The sequence below is a fragment of the Mandrillus leucophaeus genome, unplaced genomic scaffold (genome assembly GCF_000951045.1).
Source record: "Mandrillus leucophaeus isolate KB7577 unplaced genomic scaffold, Mleu.le_1.0 Scaffold75, whole genome shotgun sequence".
Lineage (NCBI taxonomy): Eukaryota > Metazoa > Chordata > Mammalia > Primates > Cercopithecidae > Mandrillus > Mandrillus leucophaeus.
In genome coordinates, this window is record NW_012108141.1 from 6,672,967 (window position 1) to 6,688,227 (window position 15,261).

The 15,261-nt window shown below is 37.8% G+C and overlaps 1 protein-coding gene and 1 pseudogene across 2 annotated transcripts in view; one reads left to right on the forward strand and one right to left on the reverse strand.

Annotated features, from left to right (window-relative positions):
- LOC105529148 (chromosome unknown open reading frame, human C4orf22) overlaps positions 1-15,261 on the forward strand; it is a 670,589-nt gene that overhangs the window by 46,239 nt on the left and 609,089 nt on the right. The gene's annotated exons all lie outside the window — the stretch shown is intronic.
- Positions 6,286-8,420, reverse strand: LOC105529147 (annotated as a pseudogene).

Consider the following 15,261-nt stretch of genomic DNA (forward strand, 5'->3'; position numbering starts at 1 on the left):
TGATGTTTGATGTTTGTTTTTATTTTCATTTCTATGTTTATTTTAATTTTCACTCAATTCAAAAAACTTTATAATTTCCTTTATAACTCTTGAAGTATGTTGTTTAACTTTTAAATGTTAGAAAATTTTTCAAAATGTCATTTTGATATTAATTTGTAGTTAAATTCTATTATGGAAGGAGAGTGTTTTATATTCTTTATGATTTAATTCTTTTTACATTTATTGACATTTACTTTATCTTCCAGTATATGGTCTATCTTAGTTGATGTTACAGGTTCACTTGAATGTGTATTCCCTCTTGTAGGTATATTTTTAGAATTGCTATTCTATTTAGAATACCAATTAAGTCAAGTTGCTTGTTGTGTTATTCAGGCCTTGTGTATCCTTACTGATTTCCTGTCTACTTATTCTAGCTATTACTTAGAGATGGATATCATTATGTCCAACTATAATTAAAGGTTTACCTGTATCTTTTAAAATATTATCTTTTTGATTTATGTATTTTGATATTCTGATGTTGGATACATATACTTCATGATTTTTTATTTCTTCTTGAAATAAAATTGAGCTATATCATTGTTCAATATCATCTTCACTCTTGGCAAGATTTTTCTGATATTTATGTAGACACTCAAGCTTTCTTTTAAACAGTATTTGCATGATATTTTTTCCCTCCTAGCCTCTTTGAGCCTAAAATAAATTTACAAAGCTTAAAATAAATTTACGGAGAAAACTATATAGACAAAATCCAATATTGATGACAGCTTGCTAGTAATTAAAGAGCAAATAAAATTACATTTAAAAAAATTATGACCATTTTCTTCAGAATATAATTTAGATTCTCAATTTTTTTTTTTTTTTTTTTGGTAGTGGAGTCTCGCTCTGTTGCACAGGCTGGAGTACAGTGGCATGATCTTGGCTCACTGCAACCTCCACCTCCTGGGTTCAAATGATTCTCCTGCCTCAGCCTCCCGAATAGCTGGGGTTACAGAAGCATGCCATCACCTGGCTAATTTTTTGTATTTTTAATAGAGACAAGGTTTCACCATGTTGGCCAGGCTGGTCTCAAACTGCTGACCTCAGGTGATCCACCCACCTTGGTCTCCCAAAGTGCTGGGTTTACAGGTGTGAGCCACCATGCCTGGCCTCATTTTTGTTCTTACTTTAGCTATCTGCTTAAATTTTATTTATTCATTCAGTAAGCATCTACAATCTCTTTGTAAGCAAAAAGTTCTCTTCTAAGATTTTGTTTCACTTTACTTGGCCTCTGCTACTGCTTTTAATGAGAGTTTATGCATTTCTTAAAATGTTCCCTTTCTTTGGCCTTTATTACTTTGTAGCCTCTTATTTGTCTTCTAGATGTTCTAATATCTAGTATAATTGTTTTATCATTTCCTTTTCTCTCACTAATTTGAATCTCTCCCAAATGACATTTCTCTCATTTACACCTCTTTTATATTTCACTACTTTAATATGTCACACACTTTTATGTCTTCTATTAACTTCGGTCAGATGTTCAAGCATGTCTGTTCTTCTGGGCTTTTAGCTCCATATCTACTTCTTATTGTTATTTTTTGTCAAACCAATAACAAAACGCCTTTTAAAATAGCTCATTATTTTTCTTTCACTGAATTCTACTTCCCATGCCAAAATGCCATTTTTATTATGATAATATAATCTTTTTGACCTTACAGATTTTATATTTTAGAGTATCTTCAAAATCTCCTTGATGAAAAATTCTAATTGGTAATGAAAACTGGACTCTTGCTGATTCTTTTATTTATAATTACTCTTAACATATACATTTTAAAAATTATTCTTATAAATTGCTAATTGAGTCAAACCAATTGACTTGGTTTGTTGCAATGCCTTACCTGGTTGTTCGGTCTGAACATCCTTCATAGTTCTTTATGATCTGCTGCCCGATTATGCTTCTGGGAAATCGTTTCAAAACATTTCCTTCCTCCTGTTCCTTTTTCCTTCTACTGTCTTCTTTCCTTCTATCAGCTATCTATAGTCTGCATTCCTACAGAAGAATTTGAGGCAATTGACAAGAGAAATGTGTATATCTTATAATAAAAAGATTTTAAAAGATGGAGAGAAAGAAAAGGTTGAAGAAATGGAGTGAAGCTGAGGTTGAGGCTAGTGTTCAAAATGTATGCCAGATTTAAAAGAGAAAAATAAGCTAGCCATATGCAACCGATTGAAACTGGACTGCTTCGTCACCCCATATTCAAAAATCGCCTCAAGATGGATTAAAGACTTAAATGTAAAACCAGGAGCTATAAAAACTCTGGAAGACAACCTGGGAAACACCATTCTGGTTATAGAAATGGGCAAATATTTCATGATGAAGAAAGCAATTGCAATGAAAGCAAAACTGCTTGTCAGTCAGAAACAATTGCAATGAAAGCAAAAACTGACAAATGAGACCTAATTAACTACAGTGTTTCTGCATAACAAAAGAAACTATCAATAGAGTAAGCAGACAATCTACAGATTTGGAGAAAATTTTTGGAAACTATGCATCTGACAAAGGTCTACTATCCAGTATCTATAAGGAACTTCAACAAATTTACAAGGAAAAAACAAACAATCCCTTTAAAAAGTGGGCAAAGGACATGAACAGACACTTTGGAAAAGAAGACATCCATGCAGCCAACAAGGATATGAAAAAAAACTTGTATCACCAATCCTTAGAGAAATGCAAATCAAAACCACAAATGAGAATATCTCACATAAGTCAGAATGGCTATTACTAAAACGACAAAAAATAACAGGGTGTGGAGAAAAGAGAACACTTACACACTGTTGGGGGGACTGCAAATTAGTTCAACCATTGTGGAAAGCCTCGTGGCAATTCCTCAACAAGCCAAAAACAGAACTACCATCTGACCCAGCAACCCCATTACTGGGTTTATATTTATATTCCCAAAGGAATATAAATCATTTTATCATAAAGACACTTGCACATATATATTCACTGCAGCACTATTCACAATTGTAAAAATATAGAATCAACTTAAATGCCCATCAATGACAAACTAGATAAAGAAAATGTGGTACATATACATCACAGAATACTATACAGCCATAAAAAATAATTGGATTATATTCTTTGCAGAGACATAAATGGATATGGAGGGCATTATCATTAGCAAACTAATGCAGCAATAGAAAACCAAATATTGTATGTTCTCACTTATAAGTGGGAGCTAAATAATCAGAACACACAGACACAAAGAGGGGAATGACAGACACTAGGGCCTACTTGAGGGTAGAGGGTGGGAGGAGGAAGAGGAACAACAACAACAAAATAGTTATTGGATACTAAGCTTAGTACCTGGGTGACAGAATAATCTGTATATTAAAACCCCGTGATATAAGTTTACTTATGGAACAAACCTGCATGTGTACCCCAGAATATAAAATAAAAGTTTAAGAATAAAAAAAGAAAGAGAAATATTTACATCACGTAATTCAGTATCCACCCAGAACAAGAAAGCCATTGAGCAGGTGAAGCACAGATATTTCTGACTGTAACATCTAAGATTAATTTTTCTTTCAAGGAATTGTATAGTGAGAACCTAGCATGACAGAGTGAATCATAATTTCCATCAACATTTTAATAGATAATAAAATACCAAGTTTTACAGAAAAAGAGCAACTCTGTTTTGACCTGTAGGATCAATAATAAATTTTGTAATGTTTGATTGTAATAGTCTTGACGTTATCACAATAGTCTTGGATTACCTTCCTTGCTGTTTAAGAAAAAAGCAGCTTTCCACTTAAAGACCCTATCAAATTTTCTAATTGTATTTATCAAAATGTATCTTTCATTATTATTTGTTAAGCAACTATATTAAACAATTGTCTTAAGTTGACATTAGCCATAAGAGACACTGCTGTTTGTGCTTTTGTTCATTCAAATGATTTTATCTGTTTTTTATTTTCTTGTTGTTGTTGTTACCTTTCCCTCATTAGAATTTCAGAAGACACTGATTTTCAAGAATTAATATTGTCCTTGTGCTGTTTTCGATGTCCACTTGATTGGGCTCTGATGAGACATTCAATATAATATGGTAGAAGATCTTAGCAAGGTTTCTATAATATAGTTAGTTACAAGGCTTAAGACACCATTGAATATGCTTGGCTTTTACTTTCATTCAAAATGTTTTACCTAGATAGGACTCATTCTTCCTCCCAGGATTGTTTTCATTTTTTACATCTTCCTTTAGCCATTCCTTACAATCTCCTGCTGTCCCTACAAATGCACACAAATACATCAAAGATGTGAATCTGTTCTACTACCTAATTGCTCATATTTTCTACTAACCAGAGGATCAGAACTTTTAACTCATATAATGTAAAGGATGATTGGTAGGCATAGGGACATATATTTTTATTTTTATTTTTTCTGGTAAGGACTATGCTGAGAATTAAAAACAAAATTATTTAGTAGTTTCTATATTACTCATAAATATTTTGAATAATGTTGCTATTAGGAAGCCAATCTTGAGTTTATGAAGAGTCTGGCATTAAGTTAGTAATGTTTCACTTGTAATTTTTCAATGAAACTGTCAAGTTATATCGTTGACATAAAGAACTTATTTTGTCTACATTGTTAACTACTTGTGATCTCCTGGGAGCTGGGGTAAGCTAGAAAGAAATAGACTTGCTGTAGTATCTATTTCAGAGAATGAGAGGAAAAACACCTATCTAGTGATCAAATAGGACAAAGAGTTTCATGCATGACTTAGGAGAGGTAAATTGAAGGAAGGAAGGAAATTGTTCAGAAAAATTAGTACATGAACCAAGAATTTTGAAGGATTCATTGTATTTGTTTCAGGAAGCAAAGTTGATATCAACTCCCACTTCCCACTCCCTTTTTAGTTTAAGCACCTTAGAAACATAGAGTTGAGTAAATGTGCTCCTCATTCTATAGCATTATTACCCTGAGTCCCTGCGGGATTCTTTTTTAATTAAATTTTATTTTAAAATGTTTTCCCTCTTTATCCCCCTTTTATTTATTTATTTAAATCAACACATGAAAAATTATATATATATTTGTATGTATTTGCTTACATTCGTTTGAAAAATTATATATATTTAGGGTATAAAAAGTGATGTTTTGATATACGTATACATTGTGGAATGATTAACTCAAGCTATTACATACCCATCATCTCACATCCCTATTATTGTTTATGATGAGAACAATTAATATCCACTCTTTCAGCAATTTTTGAGTATACTACACTTCATTATTAATGAAGCCGCCATGCTGTGCCATACATCTTGAGAACTTATTCCTTCTGTGTGACTGAAACTTTGTATCCTTGACCAATATCTCATTTCCCATCCCTTTCCAATCTCTGGCAACCATTTTCATCTCCATTTCCAATTACATTTCTTTTTATCCACATACAACTACTCCAGAATATTTATTTTCTTTTGTTTTATTGTTTTCATACGTTTATTTAAACATGTGCTTTTCTAGAGAACAATTGTGATTACATTTATACAGAAATATGAATTACACTACATATTCTTTCCCTCTGTCTCTCTCTCTCTCTCTTTCGACAACATTTATTGAGTAAGCCCCTGGCATATTTCATCAAACTGGATCCCAGGACAACCCTATGAGGTAGTAGTATTGTAAGCCCCATGGTACAGATAAGGAACACGGGACTCAGAGAGGTGAAGTGACTTGCCCAAAGTCACACAGCAAATGCTTGACAACTCTTGGATTTGAAGCCAGATCTGTCTCATAGCTAGCCGTGACACTTGAGTGCCTCCTAAAAGCCTACATCACAGAGCTGTTGGAGAACGCTGTGGAGAACTGTCTGAAAAGGTTCAACAGATAAACTCCAAAGAGTTTATGGCAGGCCTCCTGAAGAGCAGCTGACTGGAGCCCACCTAGAGGCAGCCTGGAGGCAGAGTGGGCAGGACTGCCCTGTCTTCTCTTCCAGGGGGCCCAACTACCAGCCTAGACCAGCAGGATGCTGGGTTGCTGAGGCTTCCGCCATTTCTCTGTTGCCATGGCTCTGCCCAGGAACTGTGGGCGGCCCTGCCCCTGACCCCAGAATGTTGCAGGGCTTTCCAGCAGGAGAGGGGACACAAGAAGGCGGCCATGGGCCAAAGTTTATGAATGACATTCAGAAGGATTTCTGCCAGTGACTCGATGGCTCGCTTCCACTGGGAAGGATCTTCAGTCTGCCCCCAGGGAACCTGGACCCAAACATGAGCATCAGGCCTGCCCCGGAAATGGACACCCCAGGTCCGTCACTCTGAGGCCTGGATGTAGACGGGCACAGCGAGCATGGCACATGGGCCCTTGGTCCCGGCCTGCAGCTCCGCCAGAGCCAGGTTGGAGCCCAGCCCCTGAGCGTGTCCAGGTACCACCAGCTCAGGTTCCGCACCCACCACACCACCCACGACAATGGACAGCACTGCGTCCGGCTCTACAAAGGGTGGCTTGCCTGGGACCGCCTCGGGTACCAGGCCAGCCCTTGCGTCCTTCAGCTCCTCCAGCCTCAGCGGGTCAGGCAAGGGGGTCACCACCTTGCGCCCACCACTGCCGCCACTGCGCGGGGCTGCCATCCTCTGGGGGGCGGGTGAGGCGCCGGGTTTGCAGGTCCTTGTCCTTTTGGTGGCTGAGACGACAGCGGCGATCTTTGAGGTATTTGTGGCGGAAAAAGCCCTTGACGCAGCCAGCCCAGCGGAACTTGTAGTTGCCCGTGTGGGCGCGCTGGTGCTCGGCGAGGTGGGCACAGCGGCTGAAGGACTTGCTGCACAGGGCACATTTGTGGAGCTTCATGCCGGAGTGGGAGAGGATGTGGGCCTTCAGCTTGTCCGGCCGGTTGAACTTCTTACCGCAGCCTGTGTGTGTAGACAAAGGGTATTTGCATTTCTTGAAACGCTGGTCGATCAACATGTGTCTCTTAAGTTTGTCCTTGCGGTTGAATGCAGACTCGCACACTGAGCATTTGTAGGGCTTCTCGCCTGAGTGGATGTGAGCGTAGTCTGAGGTAATGCTCCTGCCGGGAGGACTTCTTGCACACCTGGCACTTGAACCTGCCCCCGCTGCCGTGGGTGGGCAGATGACGCCGCAGGTAGCGTTCACAAGGAAACACCTTCTAGCAGTGTAGGCAGGGGAAGTTGTGGGTGGCGGTCTGCAGGTGATGCTCCAGGGCCTCTGTGGTGGGTATTTGATGATACATTTGACACACTTGTCAATGGCGCTGTCCCTCTTGGGGCTGTGCTGTAGCAGGAGGCTGTGGGAGTGCTGGTGCACGCCCAGGTGGTACAACGAGGGGAAGTCCTTGCCGCAGAGGTGGCAGGGGTAACTCAGCTCCTTCTGGTGGCTCTTGATGTGCTCCAGAAATGTGTTGAACTTTGGGAAACAGCTTTTGACCACATAGTTGTACACCTGCTTGTTCCTATGCTGGGTCATGTGAGACTTGAGCTGGAAATAGGTGCTGAACTTGCTGGGGCAGAACTGGCACAAGTAGGAGCTGTAGATGAGGACTACATGCTTGGGTTCCGGCTTGGCCCCCTCGCCCTTGCCGGCTGTGGACAAGGCCTGGGGCTGTGGCGCGCTCGGCAGGGGCTGGCCCATCCCTGTATGTTCCTCATCCTCCTGCCTACTGAGGTTCAGGGCCAAGACCTGTACGGTCACGGAGTTTCCAGACACGGTGCCGCCACTGTGTCCTGGAGGCCATACCTTGTGGGTCTGCCTGTGTTTCCTAACATTAGACTTCTGGGCAAAGGCAGGGCCACATACAATTCACTGGAAGGGCGTCTCATGGGTGTGGCTTCAGATGTGCTGCTACAGGTCGAAGTTTTTGATGAATGACTTGTCACAGTATGGGCACTTGAGTTTCTGAGACTTTGGCTTCCCTGCAGCTTCCGGGAGTCCCCTGGCACCTTTAGCCCATGGGGTCTTCAGTATTGGTGGAGAGTCAAAGGTGACCACAGTGCCCCCGGTGGCGCTGGTCATGGGGTGGCAGGGTTTGGTCCTTTGGGTTTGAATCCCTGTTTGCCAGGGCTGTACGCTGCAGGGGTGAGGTATACTGGAGCCTCCACACACTGGTTTGGCACCTCCAGGGTGGGTAGGTCTGCATCCCCAGCACCTGGATCTTCACCGTTCCACTCCCAGCCAGGGGTGCAGTAGCACTGTACACCTTCACTGCACCATTCCTACCAGCATTGGGATGTGCAGGGGGGCCCAGGCCCTGGGGTGGAGGTAGCGAGGGCTGAGGTGGTGGCCGTGGGGGCAGTGGTGGAGGAGGCAGAGGAGGGGGTGGAGGCTGGGTGAGGTAGCTGGACACAGAATGCATGTTCAGGCTGCTCTGCACAGGTCGGGGGCCCTAGGGCATAGGCTGGTCCAGGGATGTGAAGGTTGAAATGACAAACATGTGTTTGTGTGTGTTTAACACGGAAAGTTTCTTTTTATATGCTCTTTAATAAGACAGATGATCTTATCATTTCTTTCTTCTTTATCAAATGTTGAACGACATTTAAGAAATTTCTAATATGAAATCCTCCTTTTATGCCTGGGATAAGCTCAACTGGATCATTTATTATCTTTATTATTCACTGCTGGCTTGGGTTAGATAATAATTTATCTGAATTGTCTTTTGGATTTTCTACCCAGTATTATCTGTTAATCATTCCTATCTAGTATTACAATAACGAACAATTTTTTCTCTTTAGAGCTTCACTTTCTGATCACCCTACAACCCAACTTATTCCATCTCCGGGTTTGAGTTAGTCTTTCATAAGTCCCATTTTAAGAGTCTAAGGATTTATTAAAACACACTCCATTATCACAGTTCTGATCCTATGCCTGGGAAACTAAAAATTAAGGCAATTCTCAGCTGTTGAACATTGTAGTCCAAGCAAGAGACCTGTGCTTAGAGTGACCAAAGACCAGAGCAGAAATTGAATGGCATTTGAGGAGTGAATAACAAATTGAATATATTTTGTTTTAGTTGCATATATTTTGTTTTAGTCTCTAATATATATAATATATATATATTAGGGAGAGAGAGAGAGAGAATGTGTGTGTGTATATATATAGAGAGAGTATATATATATACACACACACACACACAACACACACATATATCCTGCATTTTCTTTATTCATTCATCTATTGATGGACACTTAGGCTGATTCTGTATCTTGGTTCTTGTGAATAATGCTGCAGTGAATATGGGAGTGCAGATATCTTTTTAACATGCTAATTTCATTTCCTTGTATACTCAGAACTTGGATTGCTGGATTATGTGGTAGTTCTATTTTTAATTTTTTAAGAATCTTCATAGTGTTTTGCATAATGACCATACCAAGTTGTATTCCTACCAATAGTATGCAAGGATTCCCTTTTCTCCGCATACTTGCCAAAGCTTGTTATCTTTTGTCTTTTTGATAATAGTCATTCTAACAGGTGTGAAGTGTTATCTCACTGTGGTTCTGATTTGCTTTCCCTGATGACTAGTGATGTCGAGCACTTTTTCATGATAATCACACACTGTGTAACAACATTTTGGTCAATGACAGACTGATGCAAGGTGGTCCCATATGACTATAATGAACCTGAAAAATTCTTATTTTCTAGTGATGTCATAATGCAATGCATTACTCATGTTTGTAGTGATGCTGGTATAAACAAACTACTGTGCTGCCAGTCATATAAAATTATGTCACAGATGCTGGGTGTAGTGGCTCATGCTTTTAATCCTAGCACTTTGGTAGGTTAAGATGGGAGTATTGCTTGATCCCAGGAATTTGAGACCAGCCTGGGCAATATAGTGAGTCCCCCATCTCTACAAAAATTACAAAATTGGCCAGGCATGGTGGGAATGCCACAGACAGACACTCAATGCCAGTCAGTGTAGAAAGCTGGGAGAGGGTGTGTACCCCAAAAAGTCACAGGGGTGGAGCTACCCAAGGCCATGGGAGCACACCTGTTGCATCAGTGTGACATGGAGTCAAAGGAGATCATTTTGGACTTTGTGACCTGGATTTGAGACATGGAGTCAAAGGAGGTCATTTTGGAACTTTAAAATATGACTTCCTTATTGGATTTGACTTAGCCCTTTTCGACCTTATAGGCCTTTCTTTGGCCTGTCGCCCTTTCATTTTGGCCAATTTCTTCCATTTGGAATGAGTGTGTTTACTCAATGCCTTTACCTGCCTTGTATCTAAGAAGTAACTAACTTGCTATTGATTTTACAGGCAGGCTCATAGGTGGAAGGGACTTGCCTTGTCTCAGATAAGACTTTGGGCTTGGACTTTTGGGTTAATGCTAGAGTGAGTTAAGACTTTGGGGGACTGTTGGAAGGGCATGATTGTGTTTTGAAATGTGAGGACATGAGATTTGGGAGGGGCCAGGGGCAGAATAATACAGTTCGGCTGTGTCCGCACCCAAACCTCAACTTGAATTGTAATTTGAATTGTAATCCCCGTGTGTTGGGGTGGGATCTTGGGGAAGGTGATTAGATCAAGGGAGTGGTTCCTCCATGCTGTCCTTGTGATAGTGAGTGAGTTCTCACAAGATTTGATGGCTGTATTAAGGGGCTTTTCCCTGCCTTCACTTGACACTTCTCCTTGCTGCCGTCATGTGAAGAAGGACGTGTTTGCTTCCCCTTTTGCCATGATTGTAAGTTACCTGAGGCCTTCCCAGCCATGCTGAACTATGAGTCCATTAAACTTCTTCCTTTTCTAAATTATCCAGTCTTGGGTATGTCTTTATTAGCAGTGTGAGAATGGACTAATACAGACCCTATCTTAAAAATGAAAAAAAGTGTAGCATATATAATTGTGTATAGTACATACTACTTGATAATATTAACAAATGATTATATTTTACTGGTTTATATATTTACTACACTATTTATCATTATTTTAGAGTGCACTCCTTCTACTTATTTTAAAAAAAATTAACTGTAAAACAGCCTCAGGCAGGTCCTTCAGGAAATATTCCAGAAGAAGGCATTGTTATCATAGGAGATGACAGCTCTATGGCTGTTACTACCCCTGAAGACGTTCCAGTGGGATAAGACATGGAGAGGGAAGACAGTGATATTGATGATCCTGACCCTGTGTAGGCTTATGCTAATGCGTGTGTTTATGTCTTAGTTTTTTAACAAAAATGTTTTAAAAGCAAAAAAGAAAATACAAATTTTAAAAATAGAAAAATGCTTATAGAATCAGGATATTAAAAAGGAAAATATTTTATGCAATTGTACAGTGTTTCTCTGTTTTAAGCTAAATGTATTACAAAAGAGACAAAAAAGTAAAAAATTTTAGAAGTTTATAAAGTAAAAAGTTACAGTAAACTACGGTTAATTTATTATTTAAGAAAGAATAACAATTTTGTATAACTTTAGTGTAGCCTAGTGCCGTGTTGATAAAGTATACAGTACAGTAATGCCTTAGGCCTTCACATTCACTCACCACTGACTCACTGACTCCCTGAAAGCAACTTCCAGTCCTGCAACCACCATTCATGATAAGTACCCTATACATGTATATCATTTTTCATTTTTTATACATTTTTACAGTACCTTTTATATGTTTAGAAACACAAATACTTATTATTGTGTTCAATTGTCTGCAGTATTCAGTACAGTAACATGCTGTACATGTTTTTAGCCTCGGGGCAATAGACTATACCATATAGTTTAAGTGTTTGGTGGGCTATACTATCTGGGTTTGTGTAAGTACACTCTATGATGTTCAAACAACTACAAAATCACCTAAAGACATTTCTCAGAATGTATTCCTGTTATTAAGTAATGCATGACTATACCTCTTGACCATTTATATGTTGATATGGTTTGGCTCTGTGTCCCCACCCAAATCTCATCTCAAATTGTAATCCCCATAATCCTCACGTGTCGAGAGAGAGACTTGGTGGAAGGTGACTGGATCATGGGGGCGGCTTCCTCCATTCTGTTCTCCTGATAGTGAGTGAGTTCTCATGAGATCTGATGGTTTTATAAATGTTTGACAGTTCCTCCTTGACACGCTCTCTTTCCTGTTGTCTTGTGAAGAAGGTTCTTGCTTCTTCTTCACCTTCCTCCATGATTGTAAGTTTCCTGAGGCCTCCCCAAGCATGTGGAATTATGAGTCAATGAAACCTCTGCCCTTTATATATTACCCAGTCTCTGGTACTTCTTTATAGCAGTGTGAGAAGGGACTAATACACATGTCTTCTTTTGAAAAATATCCATTCAGATCCTTTGACTATTTTCTAATAGGGTTATTTGTTTCCTTGTGATTGAGTGAATTCCTTATACATTTTGGATCTTAATTCTTTTTCAGATGTATGGTTTGTATATTTTTTCTCTCATTCTGTAGGTTGTTCTTTGGCTGTACAGAGGTTTTTTTTTTTTTTTTTTTAAATTTGATGCAGTCCCATTTGTCTATTTTTGTTTTTGTTGTCTGTGCTTTTGGGGACATGTCTAAGAATTTATTGCTTCCTCCAATATCAAGAAGTTTTTACCTGTTTTTCTCTAGTATTTTTGCAGTTTCAGTTTCTTATGTATAAGTTATTAATCTATTTTGAGTTGGTTTTTACATATATAGGGTGATATAAGGGTCTAATTTCATTCTTCCACACTCAGAGAATCAGTTTTCCAAACAACATTTTTTGAAGAGAATGTCTTTTCCCCAATGTGTGTTCTTGGCACTTTCTGCAAGGATCAATTGACCATAAATACGTGCATTTATTTCTGGGCTTTCTGTTCTGGTTCATTGGTTTATATGTCTGTTTTTATGCTGGTATCATGATATTTTGATGGCTATTGTTTTGTAGCATATTTTGAAATCAGGTGATGTGATACCTCCAGCTTTGTTCTTTGTGCGCAAGATCCCTTTGGCTATTTGGGGTCTTTTGTGACAGCATAGAAACTTTGCGATGTTTTTGATGTTTTTTTGTTTTTTTTTTTTCTGTTTCTGTGAAAATTCCATTGGAATTTTGAGAAAGATTGTATTGGATTTATGGATCAAGTTGGAAAATATGCATATTTTTGACAATATTAATTCTTCCAATTCATAAACATGTGATATCTTTTTATTTGTGTTCTCAAATGTTTTCATCAGTTGTATAGTTTTTAATATATAGATACTAATATTTTATCTCATGGTTATTTCTGTGTATTTTATTTTCATGCTATTGTAAATGGGATCATTTCCTTAATTTCTTTTTTTTTGGATAGTTTGTTGTTAGAGTGTACAAACATAATTGATTTTTCTATGTGAATTTGGTATCCTGAAAATGTACTAAACTTATTAGTTCTAATATTTTTGGGTAGAGTTTTTAAGAAAATGTCACCTGCAAGGAGAGACAGCTCTACTTTTTATTTTCTGATTGAATGTCTTTTTAAATTTTTGTTATTACTTGTTCTTGCCTAATTGCTGTGACTAAAGCTTCCAGAAGTATATTGAATAGAAGTGGCAAGAGTGGTCATCCTTTTCTTATTCCTGATATTAGAGGAAAGCTTTTCACCATTGGATGTGATGTAGCTGTATTTGAGGTACATTTCTTCTATACCAAACTTGTTGAGAGTTTTTATTATAAAAGTGTTTTAAAACATTGTCTAAAGATCAAAGTTTAAGGAAGAAGCATAAAGATTGTGTTTAATGAGTCCTAACTTGATTATTACAAGTTATTAGATGAAATATCTGATTTAAAAATGGTATGATGTAAATAAACCTCTGGCAGTTAGCTTCTTGCTATTTTTAACAATTTGGACTGAAGTATTAAAACTAAATTCAAGCCCATGAAACTGCTTATTTTTAATAAATTCATTGACTCAATCATTTACAAGTATAGTAGTAAACATTCTTCACAACGTAATTATCCTGCAGTTACTGGTGACTGCATTAATTATAATTTAACAGAAAATAATTGACTAGGCCTAGAAAGCCTAAAAAATGGTTTATTTTCTGCACACACACACAAACACACACAGAATGTCTTTCTCTCCTTTCTTTTACTCTTCTCTGCCTTTTAATATATTTAGAGCCACTACTGAGAGAAAATAAGTAAACAGAGCAATAGATGTCTTCCATTGCACTATGTATCACTGCCAAGTTTGTCAGCATTCTCAATTAATTTGCTTAGTTGATAAATTATTTTTTGTGTTTGTTTTTATTTCTGTTTAATTGGAAAATTATTTAAAATATAACCGTGTATTTGGTCTAAGGGAAGGGTGATAAAAACCCACTACAGTGATCCTTTACCCCTTTTAGAGTTAGAGATGTTCATTTCCAGCACTCAATAAATAATAGGAAGAAATGTCAGGAGATGCATAAACAGAATTTGTTTCTTTTTTTTATGAGCTGGCTCAGTACACCGTAAGAGCAAACACCTATGTTTGCCTCAATCATATTTTTATAAACAATCACTGAGATAATATGTGTAATATGTACATTTTATATTTATAATATTCAGTTATTGAGTTCTAAACATTTGTACAGTGCATTTTACTAGCATTGTTATTACTATTAAGGATGGGGAATATGCAATGAATTCTTTTTAGTGTACATTAACCTGGTAGTAGATTTATTCTAATCAAGGTGATTATAAGTGAGCTACATAGTTTGATTTCTTTTTAAAATTTAAATGTTGAGACAGTTTTCAGATGTGGACTTATTTCTTGATTTGGCATAACTTACACATTCTAAACCAGAGGCATTTTTTGGTGTAAGAGGTTAAAAGAATATATATTACATCCTCAAAAGTAATTAACATTATAGAAATAGTAGACTTTTAAAATTAAAATTTAATTCTTCTATTTGTTGGATTTTTGCCAACTTGAAATGTTATGACTTTTTAAATGTGTGTTTTACTTACTTTATATATTGTCTGTCTCTTTACATCTATATGTTGATATAGATGCAATTAGATATATAAAGTTTCATGGAAGTGAATAGTTTGATAGTTTACTGAGTGTATTTTGTATATGATATAATAGTAGTAGTATTTTAACTATCATTTGCTGATGTATGTCAGTCACTGGGGAGGAGTTTACATGTTTTAACTTGTTTAATGCTCACAACCATCTTGATAGACATGAAATTTTCTCCATTTCAGAAATGGGGAAACTGAGTTGATATGGCTTGGTTGTGTCCCCACCCAAATCTCAGCTTGAATTGTATCTCCCAGAATTCCCACTGTTGTGGGAGGAACCCAAGGGGAGGCAGTTGAATCATGGGGGCTTGTTTTTCCTTGCTATTCTTGTG